General features: G+C 41.3%; 1 protein-coding gene across 3 annotated transcripts in view; it reads left to right on the top strand.

Annotated features, from left to right (window-relative positions):
* NKD1 (NKD inhibitor of Wnt signaling pathway 1) overlaps positions 1 to 13112 on the top strand; it is a 118155-nt gene that overhangs the window by 62811 nt on the left and 42232 nt on the right. The gene's annotated exons all lie outside the window — the stretch shown is intronic.

Raw genomic sequence — 13112 nt, 5'->3', positions numbered from 1 at the left:
TTAAGAGTTGTGCCTAGTGAGAAAGTTCTGTTTGTGTTAATTTTCTTTCATTCATTAAATGCAAGCTATTAAAAATTAGCAGCATTAAACATTTGATATTAAAATAATGTCAACTGAGATGCCAGTAATGACTGTGATTAAATATTTCCCCTAATTTATATTTAAAAATTTAAATGTAGGTAGCTTGGGGCAGTAAAGTCTCCGTGTAGTTTTCCTTTATTTTCATAGTTATTTGTACCACTCCTCTTTCTGTGCCTTTCTTACTAGAGCATATAAAAAGGACCAGCAGGCTTGAATTGAAACAACCTTTGTAAAGTCAAAGTGAACTGACTGGAAATGCTGAGACTTTCTTCCTCCTTTAATGCCTTTTTGGTGTTTACATTAGATTAGGTAAAATTTTTCTGGGCAAATGTGAATTTTAAAGTGTTTCTATCCCTTTAATAGCTGCATGGGGTCAGTCAAGCCTGCTGCTCTCCATATAATCTGCATTGGGTTGCCATCCTTCCTCCTTCCCCTCCCAAATGTGTCTGGTCCTCATGGAAAACATTAAAAATTGTGTAAACATTGTAAAGGATTTCCACGGGCCTTTATGTTTAAATAAGATGTTATAAATCATAGCAAATGAGTAGAAAACCTTGCCACAAAGATGGAGTTAAAAGTAAGGCGGGGTGGTAACCTGATGAGGCTGTTAAAACTCTGTCACAATCACATGCTGAGGGCTTTGTGGACCTGGGATGAAACTGAATAACCTACGTTACTCTTTCATCTTTCTCCCAACCTCTATGGGAAGAGAAAGTGTCTGTTGTGGTCCCAGGTGATGCCACTTTTGTCCAAGTGTGTTGTGCAAGTCATGGGGCAGTGTTTCCTCTGCCACCCGTGTAAAATGGGGCTGTACCTTTCCAGGGGGAGCACACTGAGGCTTGCTAGCCCTGCTGATGTGCTCAGAACATGGCAATTGTGCTCTTAGGGCTTTGGACAATGTCCCATATCCTTACTTTGGTTGGCTTCTTGCAATGCTGGTTTTGAGTATAGAAAGCAGAACCATGGTATGAAGTCAGGAGTACTGCTATAGGTGCAGATTTCTAAGGCAAAGCATCACCAGCTTTAGGAGGAACCCCAGACTGTAGTTCAATCTATTTTTTGTGTAAAACCTCATTCATTGTGCTGCTGCTGTTGTGCTTCATCTTATATGGGGGAAATTCCAGCTCTTGCTGCCAATAGGCACTAAAAGTAATAGACACTAAGTTTTTGGTCTGGGATTTGGTTCCCCCCCCCCTTCTAATTATTATTTGCTATTTTTTTCATCCTAAAGGCCAAATTATTTTGCTGTCTCAAAATAGTCATGATAGGGCTCAGCTGAAACTAAAATCAGGCCTAACCAGGAAAATGAAAACATAACATTTATGTTATATGGGTTTTTTTTTCCCTCTCTGTGTGCTGGTATATGTGGGACAGAGGAGCATGTAATTAGCCCACACTGGAATATGCTATTTGACAGTGGTGGAAAACATGGGCTCAGTAGTGTTTGGTACTTCTGTGTCATCACCTGAAAACATTCTGAAGTTTCCACCTTGGCCTCACTCAGCCACAGACTAGATTTGAGCTACCTGAGCAGTTCTGCTCTCTGCTGTCCTGCTGAAGCTTCCTAATGCTCTGAAATGTGGTGGATGACCTCAGTAATATGGCATTTTACTTACAAAGCCATGAGGCTTGAGGATGTCTTCCTTGTTATTCCCTAGTGGAAATGACCTATCCCCAAACAGTGAGGCAGGAGAGATAATAAGGAATCATTTTACGAGGAACAACATTTTATCCTCAACAAATCTGATAAAGGACTTTAGTTCTGCTTTTCCTAAGCTGTTTACCATTGGGCTTGAGGGATAATTATTTTGCAAAGAAGGTGTGAATAGGAGTAGCAGCAGCTAAACTGAGGAGGCTATTGAGCTTCTACAAGGAATATTTTCATGCAGATATGAGTGGATGCAAAATGTGGTGCTTGCAAATAAGCGGCAGTGAAAAAGTAATAATTCCACATATTGTGCTATTGTACTATGATTTGTATTTGAACGATTCAGAAAGAGACCATGTGTTATTGCTGCTGCAGTAGGGCTGTCTTTGTTTCTCCTCTTCCAACTAAACCCCTGGGAAAAAAAAAGACAAGCAGTAGAACACACCTGCTTGTCGAAAACCTTTAAAACTCCTGGCTTTCTAGTTGTTAGATGAGACATGTCTGTGTATGCCTCCCCCTGATATTTTCTTATTGTTACTTGCTTTGTGTGAAATCTGCAGTACAGTGGCAAGAACTTTATACAGACTTTTATACAGTAACTGCAGTGGTGGATTTTTAGGAGTTTGTATATGAGGGGAGAAGGGATTTAACATTGGTGTTATATTTTTGTTTGCTGTGATTTGATATCCATCCCGATGGAGGGCAGAGGACCACTGGGAGAGGTGCTGCCAGGTGTGGCTTCCTACTGCTTTTTAATTCTGTGATCACAGAACACCCGATTCTGCAGTCCTCGCACAGACGAGTCTCCCACTGATTTCAATGGGAAATTTGCCTGCATCAGGGATAAAAGAGTGGGCCCCAAGTTGTGTACAATGATGCAATCTGATCCCCCTGCTGTGGAAATTGATGTAATCGCATTCTCGCCCTCCCCCTTTTTCTCAACCCTTCTCTCTACCAACCCCTGGTGACTCCTGGGGGGCTTCTCACCAAACGTAGGGGAGGATGCAGCTGTGTGCTGAAGCAGCAGAGGAGAGGAGGAGACCTGCAAGCAAAATTTATGGAGGTTTGTATCCTAGGTGTAATCCTAGAAAACAGCTAAGATCATGGACCTGCCTGCCCTGAAAAATGCTGTCACCTGCTTTTGCTAAATGAGGGGATGTTTCTTGGTTTTAGTTGTGACATTCATGACACATCCTCCTCATATGTTTAAGGCTGATTTACAGTGCTCCATGAACTGAGCAATCTCATTGCCATCTGCGTTCATTCTGTGCAGAGGGACAGGGTTAGCTTTTTCTAGGGCTCTCTGTGTTGTTCTTGTTGACAGTCTCTGCTTTTCAGCGGTGCTTTTGTGTCCTGGCACAGTGCAGGTTGCTTGGGAATAGTGAACCTCGAGAATGCTGCACTTTGTTGCTGGGTGAGCCAGGCGACCTCTCAGATGCTTCCCCCTGCTTTGCCATTTGTATGGGGTTTGGTTTTATTTTTTTCCTTTGGGAATTCTAGGCTCAGCTGAATTTGTTCTGTGTTTTGCGGAAGAAAGAGCTTGTTAAAGAATTCCCTGATGACTTTGAAGTGAACTATTTATTTTCTCTCAAGGCTTACTCAGTGTAGCCATTTGCCCCTTCTCCTCTGTTTTTTCACCCCACTGTTTCCTGAGCTACAAGCATTCTTGGAATATATTAGTTGTAATGAGTTATGTGGGCATCAAAAGTTTTCTTTGAAACTATATGGCATCAACATCTGTTAGCTCTTAGAGAACAGAGACACAGACAAAGGGGTTGATGGGGGGAGGGAGGAAAAAGATATTAAATTCTGGAGTATGAAGTCTCCGTCTCAAAGACTCAGGGGGAGGGGAAGGGGAAATCTGCTAAACTCCATGCTTTGATGTGGGCCGCTGGCCCTGTGATTCCATTTATGGGAATGTGCGTGGCAGACGGGCCTGCACGGCAGCCTGTCCTCCTGCTCTGCCCTTACTGACTGCCCTGCCCTGCCTGCTTTGTCCTGCCTGCACCCCAAATCCTGCCTGCCCTGCCTTGTCCTGCCCTGCCTACTCTGCCCTGCTTTGTTCTGCCCTGCTTGTCCTACCCTGCCTGCACCCCAAATCCTGCCTGCCCTGCCTGATCTGCCCTGCCTGGTTTGTCCTGCCCTGCCTGCCCTGTCTGATGTCCTGCTCTGCCCTGCCTGATGTCCTGCTCTGCCCTGCCTGCTTTGTCCTGCCTGCACCCCAAATCCTGCCTGCTCTGCCCTGCCTGCTCTGCCCTGCCTGCTTTGTCCTGCCCTGCCTGTCCTGCCTGCTTTGTCCTGCCCTGCCTGCCCTTACTGTGTCCTGCCCTGCCCTGCCCTGCAACCCCAAGCCCTGCCTGCTTTTCCTGCTCTGTTCTGCTTGCCTGCCCTGCCCTGCCTGCTCTATCCTTCCTGGTTTGCCCTCCTGCCCTGCCCTACCTGCTGCCCTGTCCTGCCCTGTTCTGCCTGCTTGCCCTTGCTACCCTGCTTGCCCTGCCAGCTCTGTCCTGTGTCCCCTGCCCTGCCTGCTGCTTTGCCCTGCCCAGCCAGCCCAGGCACTCCCTGTCACTTGCCTGCCCAGCCTGCAGCTCAAATCCTGCTCCAGCCCTTGTTGCTACAGTAACATTTTCAAGGAAAATGCTGTATGCTCAGTTTTCAGGTACTGAGATAGAAAATGGGAATTTCTAATAATAGAGGCAACTCTTAAGTTAAAAAAAAAATTAGAAATGAACTTTTTATTTGCTTGTAGTCCTCCTGACCCTGTGAATCAACATGCAGTTGTTCATCTAAATCAGGTTTTTAAACGGTGTGGCTCTGTGGTTTTTTATTGCCTGTAATGAAAAAACGTGTCTGTTTTCATGTCTGCAGCATCAGTCACCATTCAGGCATGGTCACCGATGCTGGATTGCTTACAGGAATGTGTGGGGATAGGTTCTGCTTTTTATTTTATCTTTTTCTGCAGAGCCTTACAGTGTTTGTCCTACATGCCAGGCAGCAGAGGAGAAGAGTAAAAGAAACCTCTGTGTCTGTCTTTTCCTCTTGTTGGCTCTGTTTTCAGCCATAATGTTGATGGCATTGTGCTTTGCTGGGACTTCCTGGCCCATTAAAACCCCGACCAGTTATAAAATGATTAGCTGACATACCTGGGCTCTGGGGACAAAGAGGTGGTTTAAAAAGGAATGTGAACCATCTGTTTTGCCAGCACCTCCTGTTGACAGATTTATGGCTCTACATTAGCATATGTGTCCAGGGTCACACACCTGTGCTTCCTAACAAGGTAATATTATTTAGCAGGGTATGTTTTCATCCTGAGGATTCAGAGCTCTTTGCAAAGGTGGGCATCAAGAATTCCATTTTACAGTTGAAAAATGAAGGCACAGAGAGATTTAAGTGACTTGCCCTACACCACACAGTGAGTCTGTGGTGGAGCAGTTATTGAATCCAGGTTTCCTCCAGCTGCATAAATATACGTCATCCATTAGCAGGAAAAGCCTTAGAGCTATAAACATAATAGAGGAACATTGATTATCATTCTAGAGGAGCTTTAAGCCCTTGTGCTATATGAAAACCTGAGCCCTATAGGAAGACACAGGCTATTCTCACAAGAAATGTTCAGAAAGCAGTATGTTAAAGCTGTAATGATCACTGAAATTGGTGATCACACCTTAAATAAGCAAGTTATTCTGTACTCAAGTTCTGTAGCCATTTTCTGCACTCCTGCTTCCCAGTGCATGCCTGGATACAATCACCTCAGTGCACTCAAGCCTGTCTGTTAAAGAGTTTCTTGGTAACCAAATCTATCATGAAAGGAACTTGAACAGAAAATCAGATTTATTACATAGCTACGCCCATCTGTCTGCTGTGGTGAAGAAGCCCAAAATAAGCAATTCAGAGAAGTTACAGAGCTTCTCCAGGCTGGAAGGAAGATGAAGATTTGTCCTCTTTCATTCATGTCCTTAGACATGTTCATCAGTTTAATCTATGTTGAAGAGAAGATCTTGGGGAACGTGGGACAATTGATTTTCCAATCAGCAAGGAGATTAGAGGATAGTTAGAACAAAGTAAGGTAAATTGCTGAATCTGTAGAGTGAGTTCATTTATTCTTCTGAAGTGTCTTCAAAGTGAATTTAAATATAGCAAAAAGCAGTCATTTCTTGTTTCAGTTCTATTTAATCTCAAAGATTGATGATCTTTTTTAGTTGAAGATGGCTGGACCCTTCAGTTGGAAAGTAACTGCTGATTCTGTACATCTGTTCTAACAGTTGCTTTCAATTGTATGATCTTTTATCTGTCAGAAGTCCTTGAAAAACTCTGTTTTATCCTATCACCTTAAAAATTAGAAGCCTTTATAGTTACAGAATTCCAATAATAGTGTTAATGGAAGATGTCACTTTGCAAATACCTAGCAAAGGTTTTTAAAGATCCATGAAATCCAGGATTAAAACATCATAAAAATAGTAATGTTCTGTCTTGAACATGGAATAATCTAAATAAAACTGTATCCTAAATTGATCTTATGAGTATCTACAGGTCTTAACATACATTGGATAAAAGTTCCTAGTATTTTAAGCTATTATTGCTGGTGTTTTTTCTCTCTCTAGATTATTTATATATATTTATATATATGCAGGATATAAATTGATTTATGTTTACAAGCATGCTTATCTTCCACAGCCCATGTGAAGCTTATGATTGGAGTGAAATGAGCAGGCGGGTAGCCTTTGTTGGGTGCAGTTGCAGTGACTGGCCACTGAAAGAGGATGCTCCTCTGCCCACTGCAGTAGAGGTGAAACAGCTACTTGCAAAGAGCACGTTTTATTATTCTCACTAACTGATTTCCATTGGATGGAGAAAAGAAATAGGTCAGAAATATGAAGAAAGGATTAGTGTTTCATCCTGTTGGAAAGCCTGGTGCACATGTTTGTTTTGGGTAAAAGAGGTTCAGCTGCATGTTGCAAGTAGCCTGGAACAAAAAATACCATGTTTCCTTTCTTATTCACATGTCCTCCATGAAGGCTTTTGTGCAAGTGTCCATCTGCTTTGCATGTCCACTTCCTCAACAGGCTCAAGTTCATATTCCTATGAATGGGCTATCCTTAAGAGTATATCTTACAACAATTGCTCCTTGTGCCCATTTAAGGGCCTGTAACAGGGATAAAAGGTATTGGGGATGTTTTCTGCCTCATAAGCCTCTAATAGTCTATGATCCTTTGTGACTGCAGTTTAAGGGTGGGTTTTTGTTGGGTTTGTTTTTTTTTTTTGCCATCATGTCTTTATCATCACAGTATTTTACCGGCAGCTGGAATTGCTCTACAGATACCTTCTGTGAGATGAGACTGCAGGGGTGCCAATTCTGTTCAGCTGGTGGATACAGATGCATGATTTCAAACAGTGTTGCCATGTTATTATGGCTAGGAGTTACTGCTCCCAGAGAACAGAGGCAGCCAAACTGAAGGCATTTGTGTTTAATTTTATTTTTGGAGCTGGTAGATTTAATGTGACCTTTATGCTAAAGTGCCAAAGGATGAATTTTGGTATCTGTTGTAGTAGACCTGTTGTGTCCTGCTCTCTCTGTTAGGAAGACCATAACTTTTGACGTGGAGGCTAACAGGGCAGATAAAGGCCGTAAAATCCTAAGCCACAGCAGTTAAACCCATCCAAGATCATCTGTCACAGATCTTAGAGGGAAAGTCTGTTTTCTTAAGAACTCTACCTGCTGTGATTATATTATGAAGAAATTTTATCTGAGGGAAACTTCAATGCATGGTGGAGGAAGAAAAACCCTTCTGTAATGACAGAGCACAGGTTCTTATTCCAGAGAAAGAAAACAGCATAGAAGTTGAGCTTGTTTCTTCCGCTGAACAATCTACATTATTGCAGTTGCAGTGCGTATTTTAATGTGGGTCTGAAAATTAGAGTCACCTTGACTTCTTTAAGTGGGAGTTGCTTTATGCATTCTCTACAGAATATTGAATCATACTGAATTATCTTTATTGTTAAATTATCCAAAATGGCAAACTTCAAAAAAGTAAAACCTCATGATTGCAGAAGAAAAAGGGAAGTATGCTGTAGAAGAACAATATTAGGCTTCAAACCATGCATAAATGTGTATTGCTCTATAATGTTTTTCTATGTAGTATATGCTGTAATTCTTACATGTATTCACCTGGTTTTAATTTGCATTGTAGTGAGGCTTGGCATATATACTTTTTTCCCTGTAAGGCCCTGGGTTTATAGATTGCTTATGAACAGAGAAGGAAAGGAAGATCTTGTCCTAAACAGAATACTGTTTTACAGGAGTGTATGGTTTATTTGAAAAAGCTTATGAGGGGGATCTTCAAGCATTTTTGAAAGAGAATATTACAATGAAGTCTTCATTTCCAAATGCAGAGAGAGGCAGATACATGCCCAAAGTACATTCTTCTCTATTGTCTGTAAGCAGTGATTGCACACAATTGTATGCATAAAGACAAATATTAACCTGTATTTAAAGAATGATGACCACTTCAGGATGACTGAATATCTACTTCTACTTACATTAGTGTAAAAGAAACTACACCATTTTTTGAGGTGTGAGTAGGCTTCCTAGTGCTGAAGCCTAGGCTTGAGCTGATCACAGTTGCTCGTGGCTGTGTTTCTAGTCCATGGGAAATTTCAGATACCCAGAGGGGAACAAGTTCCTTCCACCAACTGTTTTTCAAAAGTCTTTTTCCTCTTTCTCTTCAAGACTGGACAAGACTAAAAATAAAGTAAAACAATAATGACTGCTGTGGGATTTGGATGGGTTTCCTGAAGCATCTTCGACAGATGAGGTTTTCACAGTCTGCTAAGGACTTGCTGTATGAAAATCAGACTTATCTTGGAAACTTGTTTCCTGCGAATCAGACTGAAATATTCAGAATGGCCACTAGGCAACTGACAGGTCTTCAGTGGTTTGGTTGAAAGGCCAAAGGGCATCCTCATTCTCCTGAGCCTCCATTTCTTGAGATTGTTTTTCTACATCAAGAATTAAAGTTTGTCCATAGGTGACACAGCATTCTTGTTGGCAGTGACTTTAAAACCATTTAAAATCTACACAAGACATTAGAATTGCCACATATCTTGTCCCTTGCAGTCCTGTTGTGAAATCTGTTTCTTCAACTTTGCTCATTCCAAAAGTGCTGGAACTTTATTGCATCAATATGAGAATAAAGAGAGAAAAACCCGTGTTTCAGTCAGATGGTTAAAAATAGGGAGGAAAGGTTTTTGGTTGATGGTTTGTCATTCTGCATGTGTTGTGCAAAAAAAAAAAAAAAAAAAAAGAATATATGAGTCCTCAACAAAAACTTCATTAAACAGGAAATGTGTGCATATTTTCTGCCAAAAATGTGGAAAATTCAGTATCTTAAGGCTAAATCAAAGGATTTTAATGAGGTGTTTCAAGAAGGAGAGAGGTAAAGCAACTTGTTTCTACTTGAGAAGAGCAACACCTTTTAGAAAAATGTTAATTAACACAATATTGACTTGAGATGTAATACAGGGAGTAGGGGGGCTCAAGCTTTAAAAATGTGCTTGCTAGCATGACAACCCACTTAAATTGAAGGTTATCCTTTGAAATATCTAATACATCTATGGATGTATCTGTCTGTACTCAACACTGGAGCAAAACTGTATTGAGTACCATGCTAGGTCAGGCACATGCTACTCAAATCCATGCTCTGGTTGCAATCAGTAGCTTTGGCTTGTGTGCCATAAATGTGCTGGATGTCATGGGGGTGACATGGAAAGGCAGAGCCAGGACAGCAGTGAGGGTAATACTGCAGAGCAAGGTTAGAGTGACCTGTGGGTGTAGGGAGCAGGAGGCAGGGCTGGGAGATGTGACTGCAAATACAGAGCCTGTAAGGGGAAGTCAAGGAGCTTAACCTCAAGGTGGAAGCAGGAAGACAGCAAAGGTGATGCAGGCAGAATGAATGGGGAGTATTTGGATTGCAGCATTTCAGGTGGTTTGTGAGAAGGAAGTCAATAGCTGGATGCCCCAGAATGGATGCCTGGCCTTTGTCTCCAGAGACTTGTATTAGTAAGAAAACTGCACAGGGCAGTTAGGGCTGACATTGAGGTTAAAAACAATTAAAATTTCCATTGAGTTAGAATTCTGATGTCTGATTGCACAGCGAAGGTGGGAGGTTTGTGACAATTACTGGACTTGTACCCAGCTGAATAGAGGCCCTGGGGTGTGGGAGCTTTTAAAGGTTGTTTTTCTCCTTGTGTATGTATATACTCAGCAACATTTCTGAGGGAGTTGCACTAATTAACTCTTCACTCCCGCCCTCTTAAATCTGAGCTGAGCTCAGTGGCACCTATCAGAGTGGGATACATGGGACACGAGGTCCTTTCTAGCCAGGCCAGCTGTTCTGAGTTTTGAAGCAGATGTTTGAGCCTGAATCTTAGTCATTCACTGTGAGCTGTGTTGGTAGCTCACACAGGCCAACTTATTTATCTGGGAAACTCCTGGTGAGGTAGAGACACTTACTCTAGATGAGTTCCTGTTTAGCAACACATAGCAATGGCATGCTGGAATAATCCTCCTATGTAAATGTTTCTTTTCTTCATTCTTTCAAGTGCTTGCTGACCTCATTTATATAGTATTTCACTGGGTACATCTGGTTTTGGTTGTTTCATGACTCAGTGTTCCAGTTTGAAAATGCAGTGCTGTGATTTAAACCATCGTGTCAGGACAGTGATATACAACTGCCTATGACATAAATGTTGTTGCTGTTGCTCTTGGGCAGTGCTCCTGCCTGGCTTTTCCATCCCCTTTGAGCCCATGTGCTCTTTGTGCTTGAACACACTTGTCCCCAGTGTCAAATATTCCTACCTGGCTGTAGTGTTTGCTTCCCACTAGAATTTCTTGAGCTCTGAGTTCTGTTTTACCCATTGACCCTTTTCTTTTACTCTAGCCCACTTTATGAATTTGGGTTGCTGGGGGTAGATGCACCGTTTTATCGGCTTTAAGGCAATTTGTGTGGGTTACTGGGGGAATATTATGCAGGGTGAGCTGCATTCAGGATTGTTTTCCCTGATGCTTGCTCACCTTTTGTACTTTTCCCTTGTATGAGTTTACATACAGTGCCCACAAACTTTTTGTCAGGCAGGTGCGTTTTGGTGTTTATCCGGGTTGCAACATATCTCGGTGGTGCTAAAAATATTCAAGTAACTCTCTTGCAGTTTTTTTGACAGAAAAGTTAATGATGATAAGATGAATGAGAGAGTATATTTTTTTTTCTCCTGCATTTTTTCCCCTGTAAAATCTTAAGACCTGCCCACACGCTTTGCAGATACATGTCTGTCTATCAAAGATAATACATGTCAGAATATTCCACAGAGGAACTCGTTTGAATGGGAGCTGAGAAATTCTGCTTAAATGTGTCACTAAATGTTCAAATGATACTCTCATCAGTTTCAGGATGGATTGTCAATTTATGTGCTGTATAACAGTTATATTATGGTTGAACAGCATGAAAACACTTTTTAGAATGTGTTAATTTATAATAATTTGGTTTAAGGCAGAAACACTTACTGGAAATTTGCTTGCATTAAGTTACTACTTTAACTTAAATAACTAGGAGCTAGAGAAGGAGTGAAACTAGACTGGAATATAAAACATATTTGCTTAAGACCCATGTAATGATTAAAAGCCAGAAAATAAAGGAGCTAGTGTAATGAATATTAATGCTTCACTCTGCTGTTTTACACTCCCTATCTTCTACTGTTTTCCTTTGAGTTACTTTATAGTGCATTTTTCATCAACAAATTTATGCTTATTTTTAAGTGATGTCCTTTGGCATATGAAAAATCATAACAATTAATGACTTGTGAATTTTGTAGAGCATGAGATTAATGACACCATTTTAACAGGCAGTGTTTGATACCCAAATGCAGTGCTTGCTTAGCTAAAATTTTAGGAAGTGAAAGCTACCATCTAGATAGTATTCTCAGGGATACACCACAAGTGTATCCCATTGCATATTTGCTGACCAGGTTAACAGAATTTTTTTTTTTTCCAAAGGGAGCAGGAATTCCAACACAAGAAAACCCCAAACAAAAACAGTTATTCAATATTTAGCATGGTGGAGAGCACAGTCTTTTCCATATATCATTATCCATGAGAGCAGGTGAGGTGCTCACAGCTTCATGGAGAATTGTGACATGGGGGAATTTGATCAAACAAAAATATACTAACTTTTAGATGGTCCTGAAAAAATCATCCTCTTGCAGCAAAATGATACGTCATGCCAACATTTTATGTCTTCTTTTCTTTCTCTGTTTGTTCCTTCCATAATTTTTAAGGTAATGATTGATATTAATCAGCACATGCCCAGAAAAAGAGACCTTTTTTACTGGAACTACTTTTTTTCTAGTTTTTTTGTGATTTGCTACCTGGAAAGATAAATCCAGAATATCAGCCTTTATAGCAGCATTGTGTTGTGCAGTATCTGAACATTCCAGGCCAGTTTGCCAGCATTTCTCAGAGACACTTGTCCTGCGAGTTCTGACTTTACTTCAGGGGATGTGATCGTGCAGAGACAATATTTTCAGGGTTTCTGGGCTTGGTATCCAGTAGGGCTAGTGAAATCTAATATTTAACATGCTGTTGCAGAAATTGATACTGAAAAATTCATAAGATATGCTTTTGTGGCTTAGTTGCTTTGTTATAACTAATTTCAAAGAATAACATATGGTCATGTGGAAGGTAAAGAACCTCTGTCAGCTTTTTCAAGGAGAAGAAGTGAACTGCCTTTATCATGATCAGATTCCTTAACAATAAAGCTAATGAGTACAACCAGACAGTAATTTTCACAGGTGATTCCCTTGTCTTGTACCAAAAGCTCTCCACAGTCAACTTCCAGCTCCCCGGCTGATGCTGAGAATTGTTGCTGTTGAGCCGCTAGCAGAGTAAAGAACCCAGTTCTCAGTGGCAAGAAGGAAAGACCTTTATTGTTTTGATTTCATCATATATATAGAGTTTTCAAAGGTCACCCAGATTGGTCAGTCAGAAACCTCCCCCTAGGCCTGATTGGCCAGGCCTGCACCATCCAAATCTTGGGACACTGTTTTTAATAACGTCCAAACTTTATCTTTATTTATAAAACACAAAAGGAATTCTCATGGGAAGGACCTGTGCTAGCCACAGAGAATGCTGGCTCTGTGCTGCTGGGCTGTTTTTGCAGATGCAGCTGGAATGGCTGTGAGTGCAGCATGCCAGTTTTTTAGGCCCAAATCCTTCTTTGTCACCATTATTTTCTCAGAGGCAGAGAGTGTTTGTGGAGAATCTGGGGAGCCAGACTGTAGTGTAAGGTCAGTGGCACTCTGGTGCTGCTAAAGCTTTGGGATGGCTGAGAGAAGG

This window comes from Lichenostomus cassidix, chromosome 11 (genome assembly GCF_008360975.1).
Source record: "Lichenostomus cassidix isolate B80296 chromosome 11, HeHo_3.0, whole genome shotgun sequence".
In the NCBI taxonomy this organism is placed as follows: Eukaryota; Metazoa; Chordata; class Aves; order Passeriformes; family Meliphagidae; genus Lichenostomus; species Lichenostomus cassidix.
The sequence above is the reverse complement of the archived record's forward strand: the minus strand, read 5'-3'. Positions and strand labels throughout refer to the sequence as shown.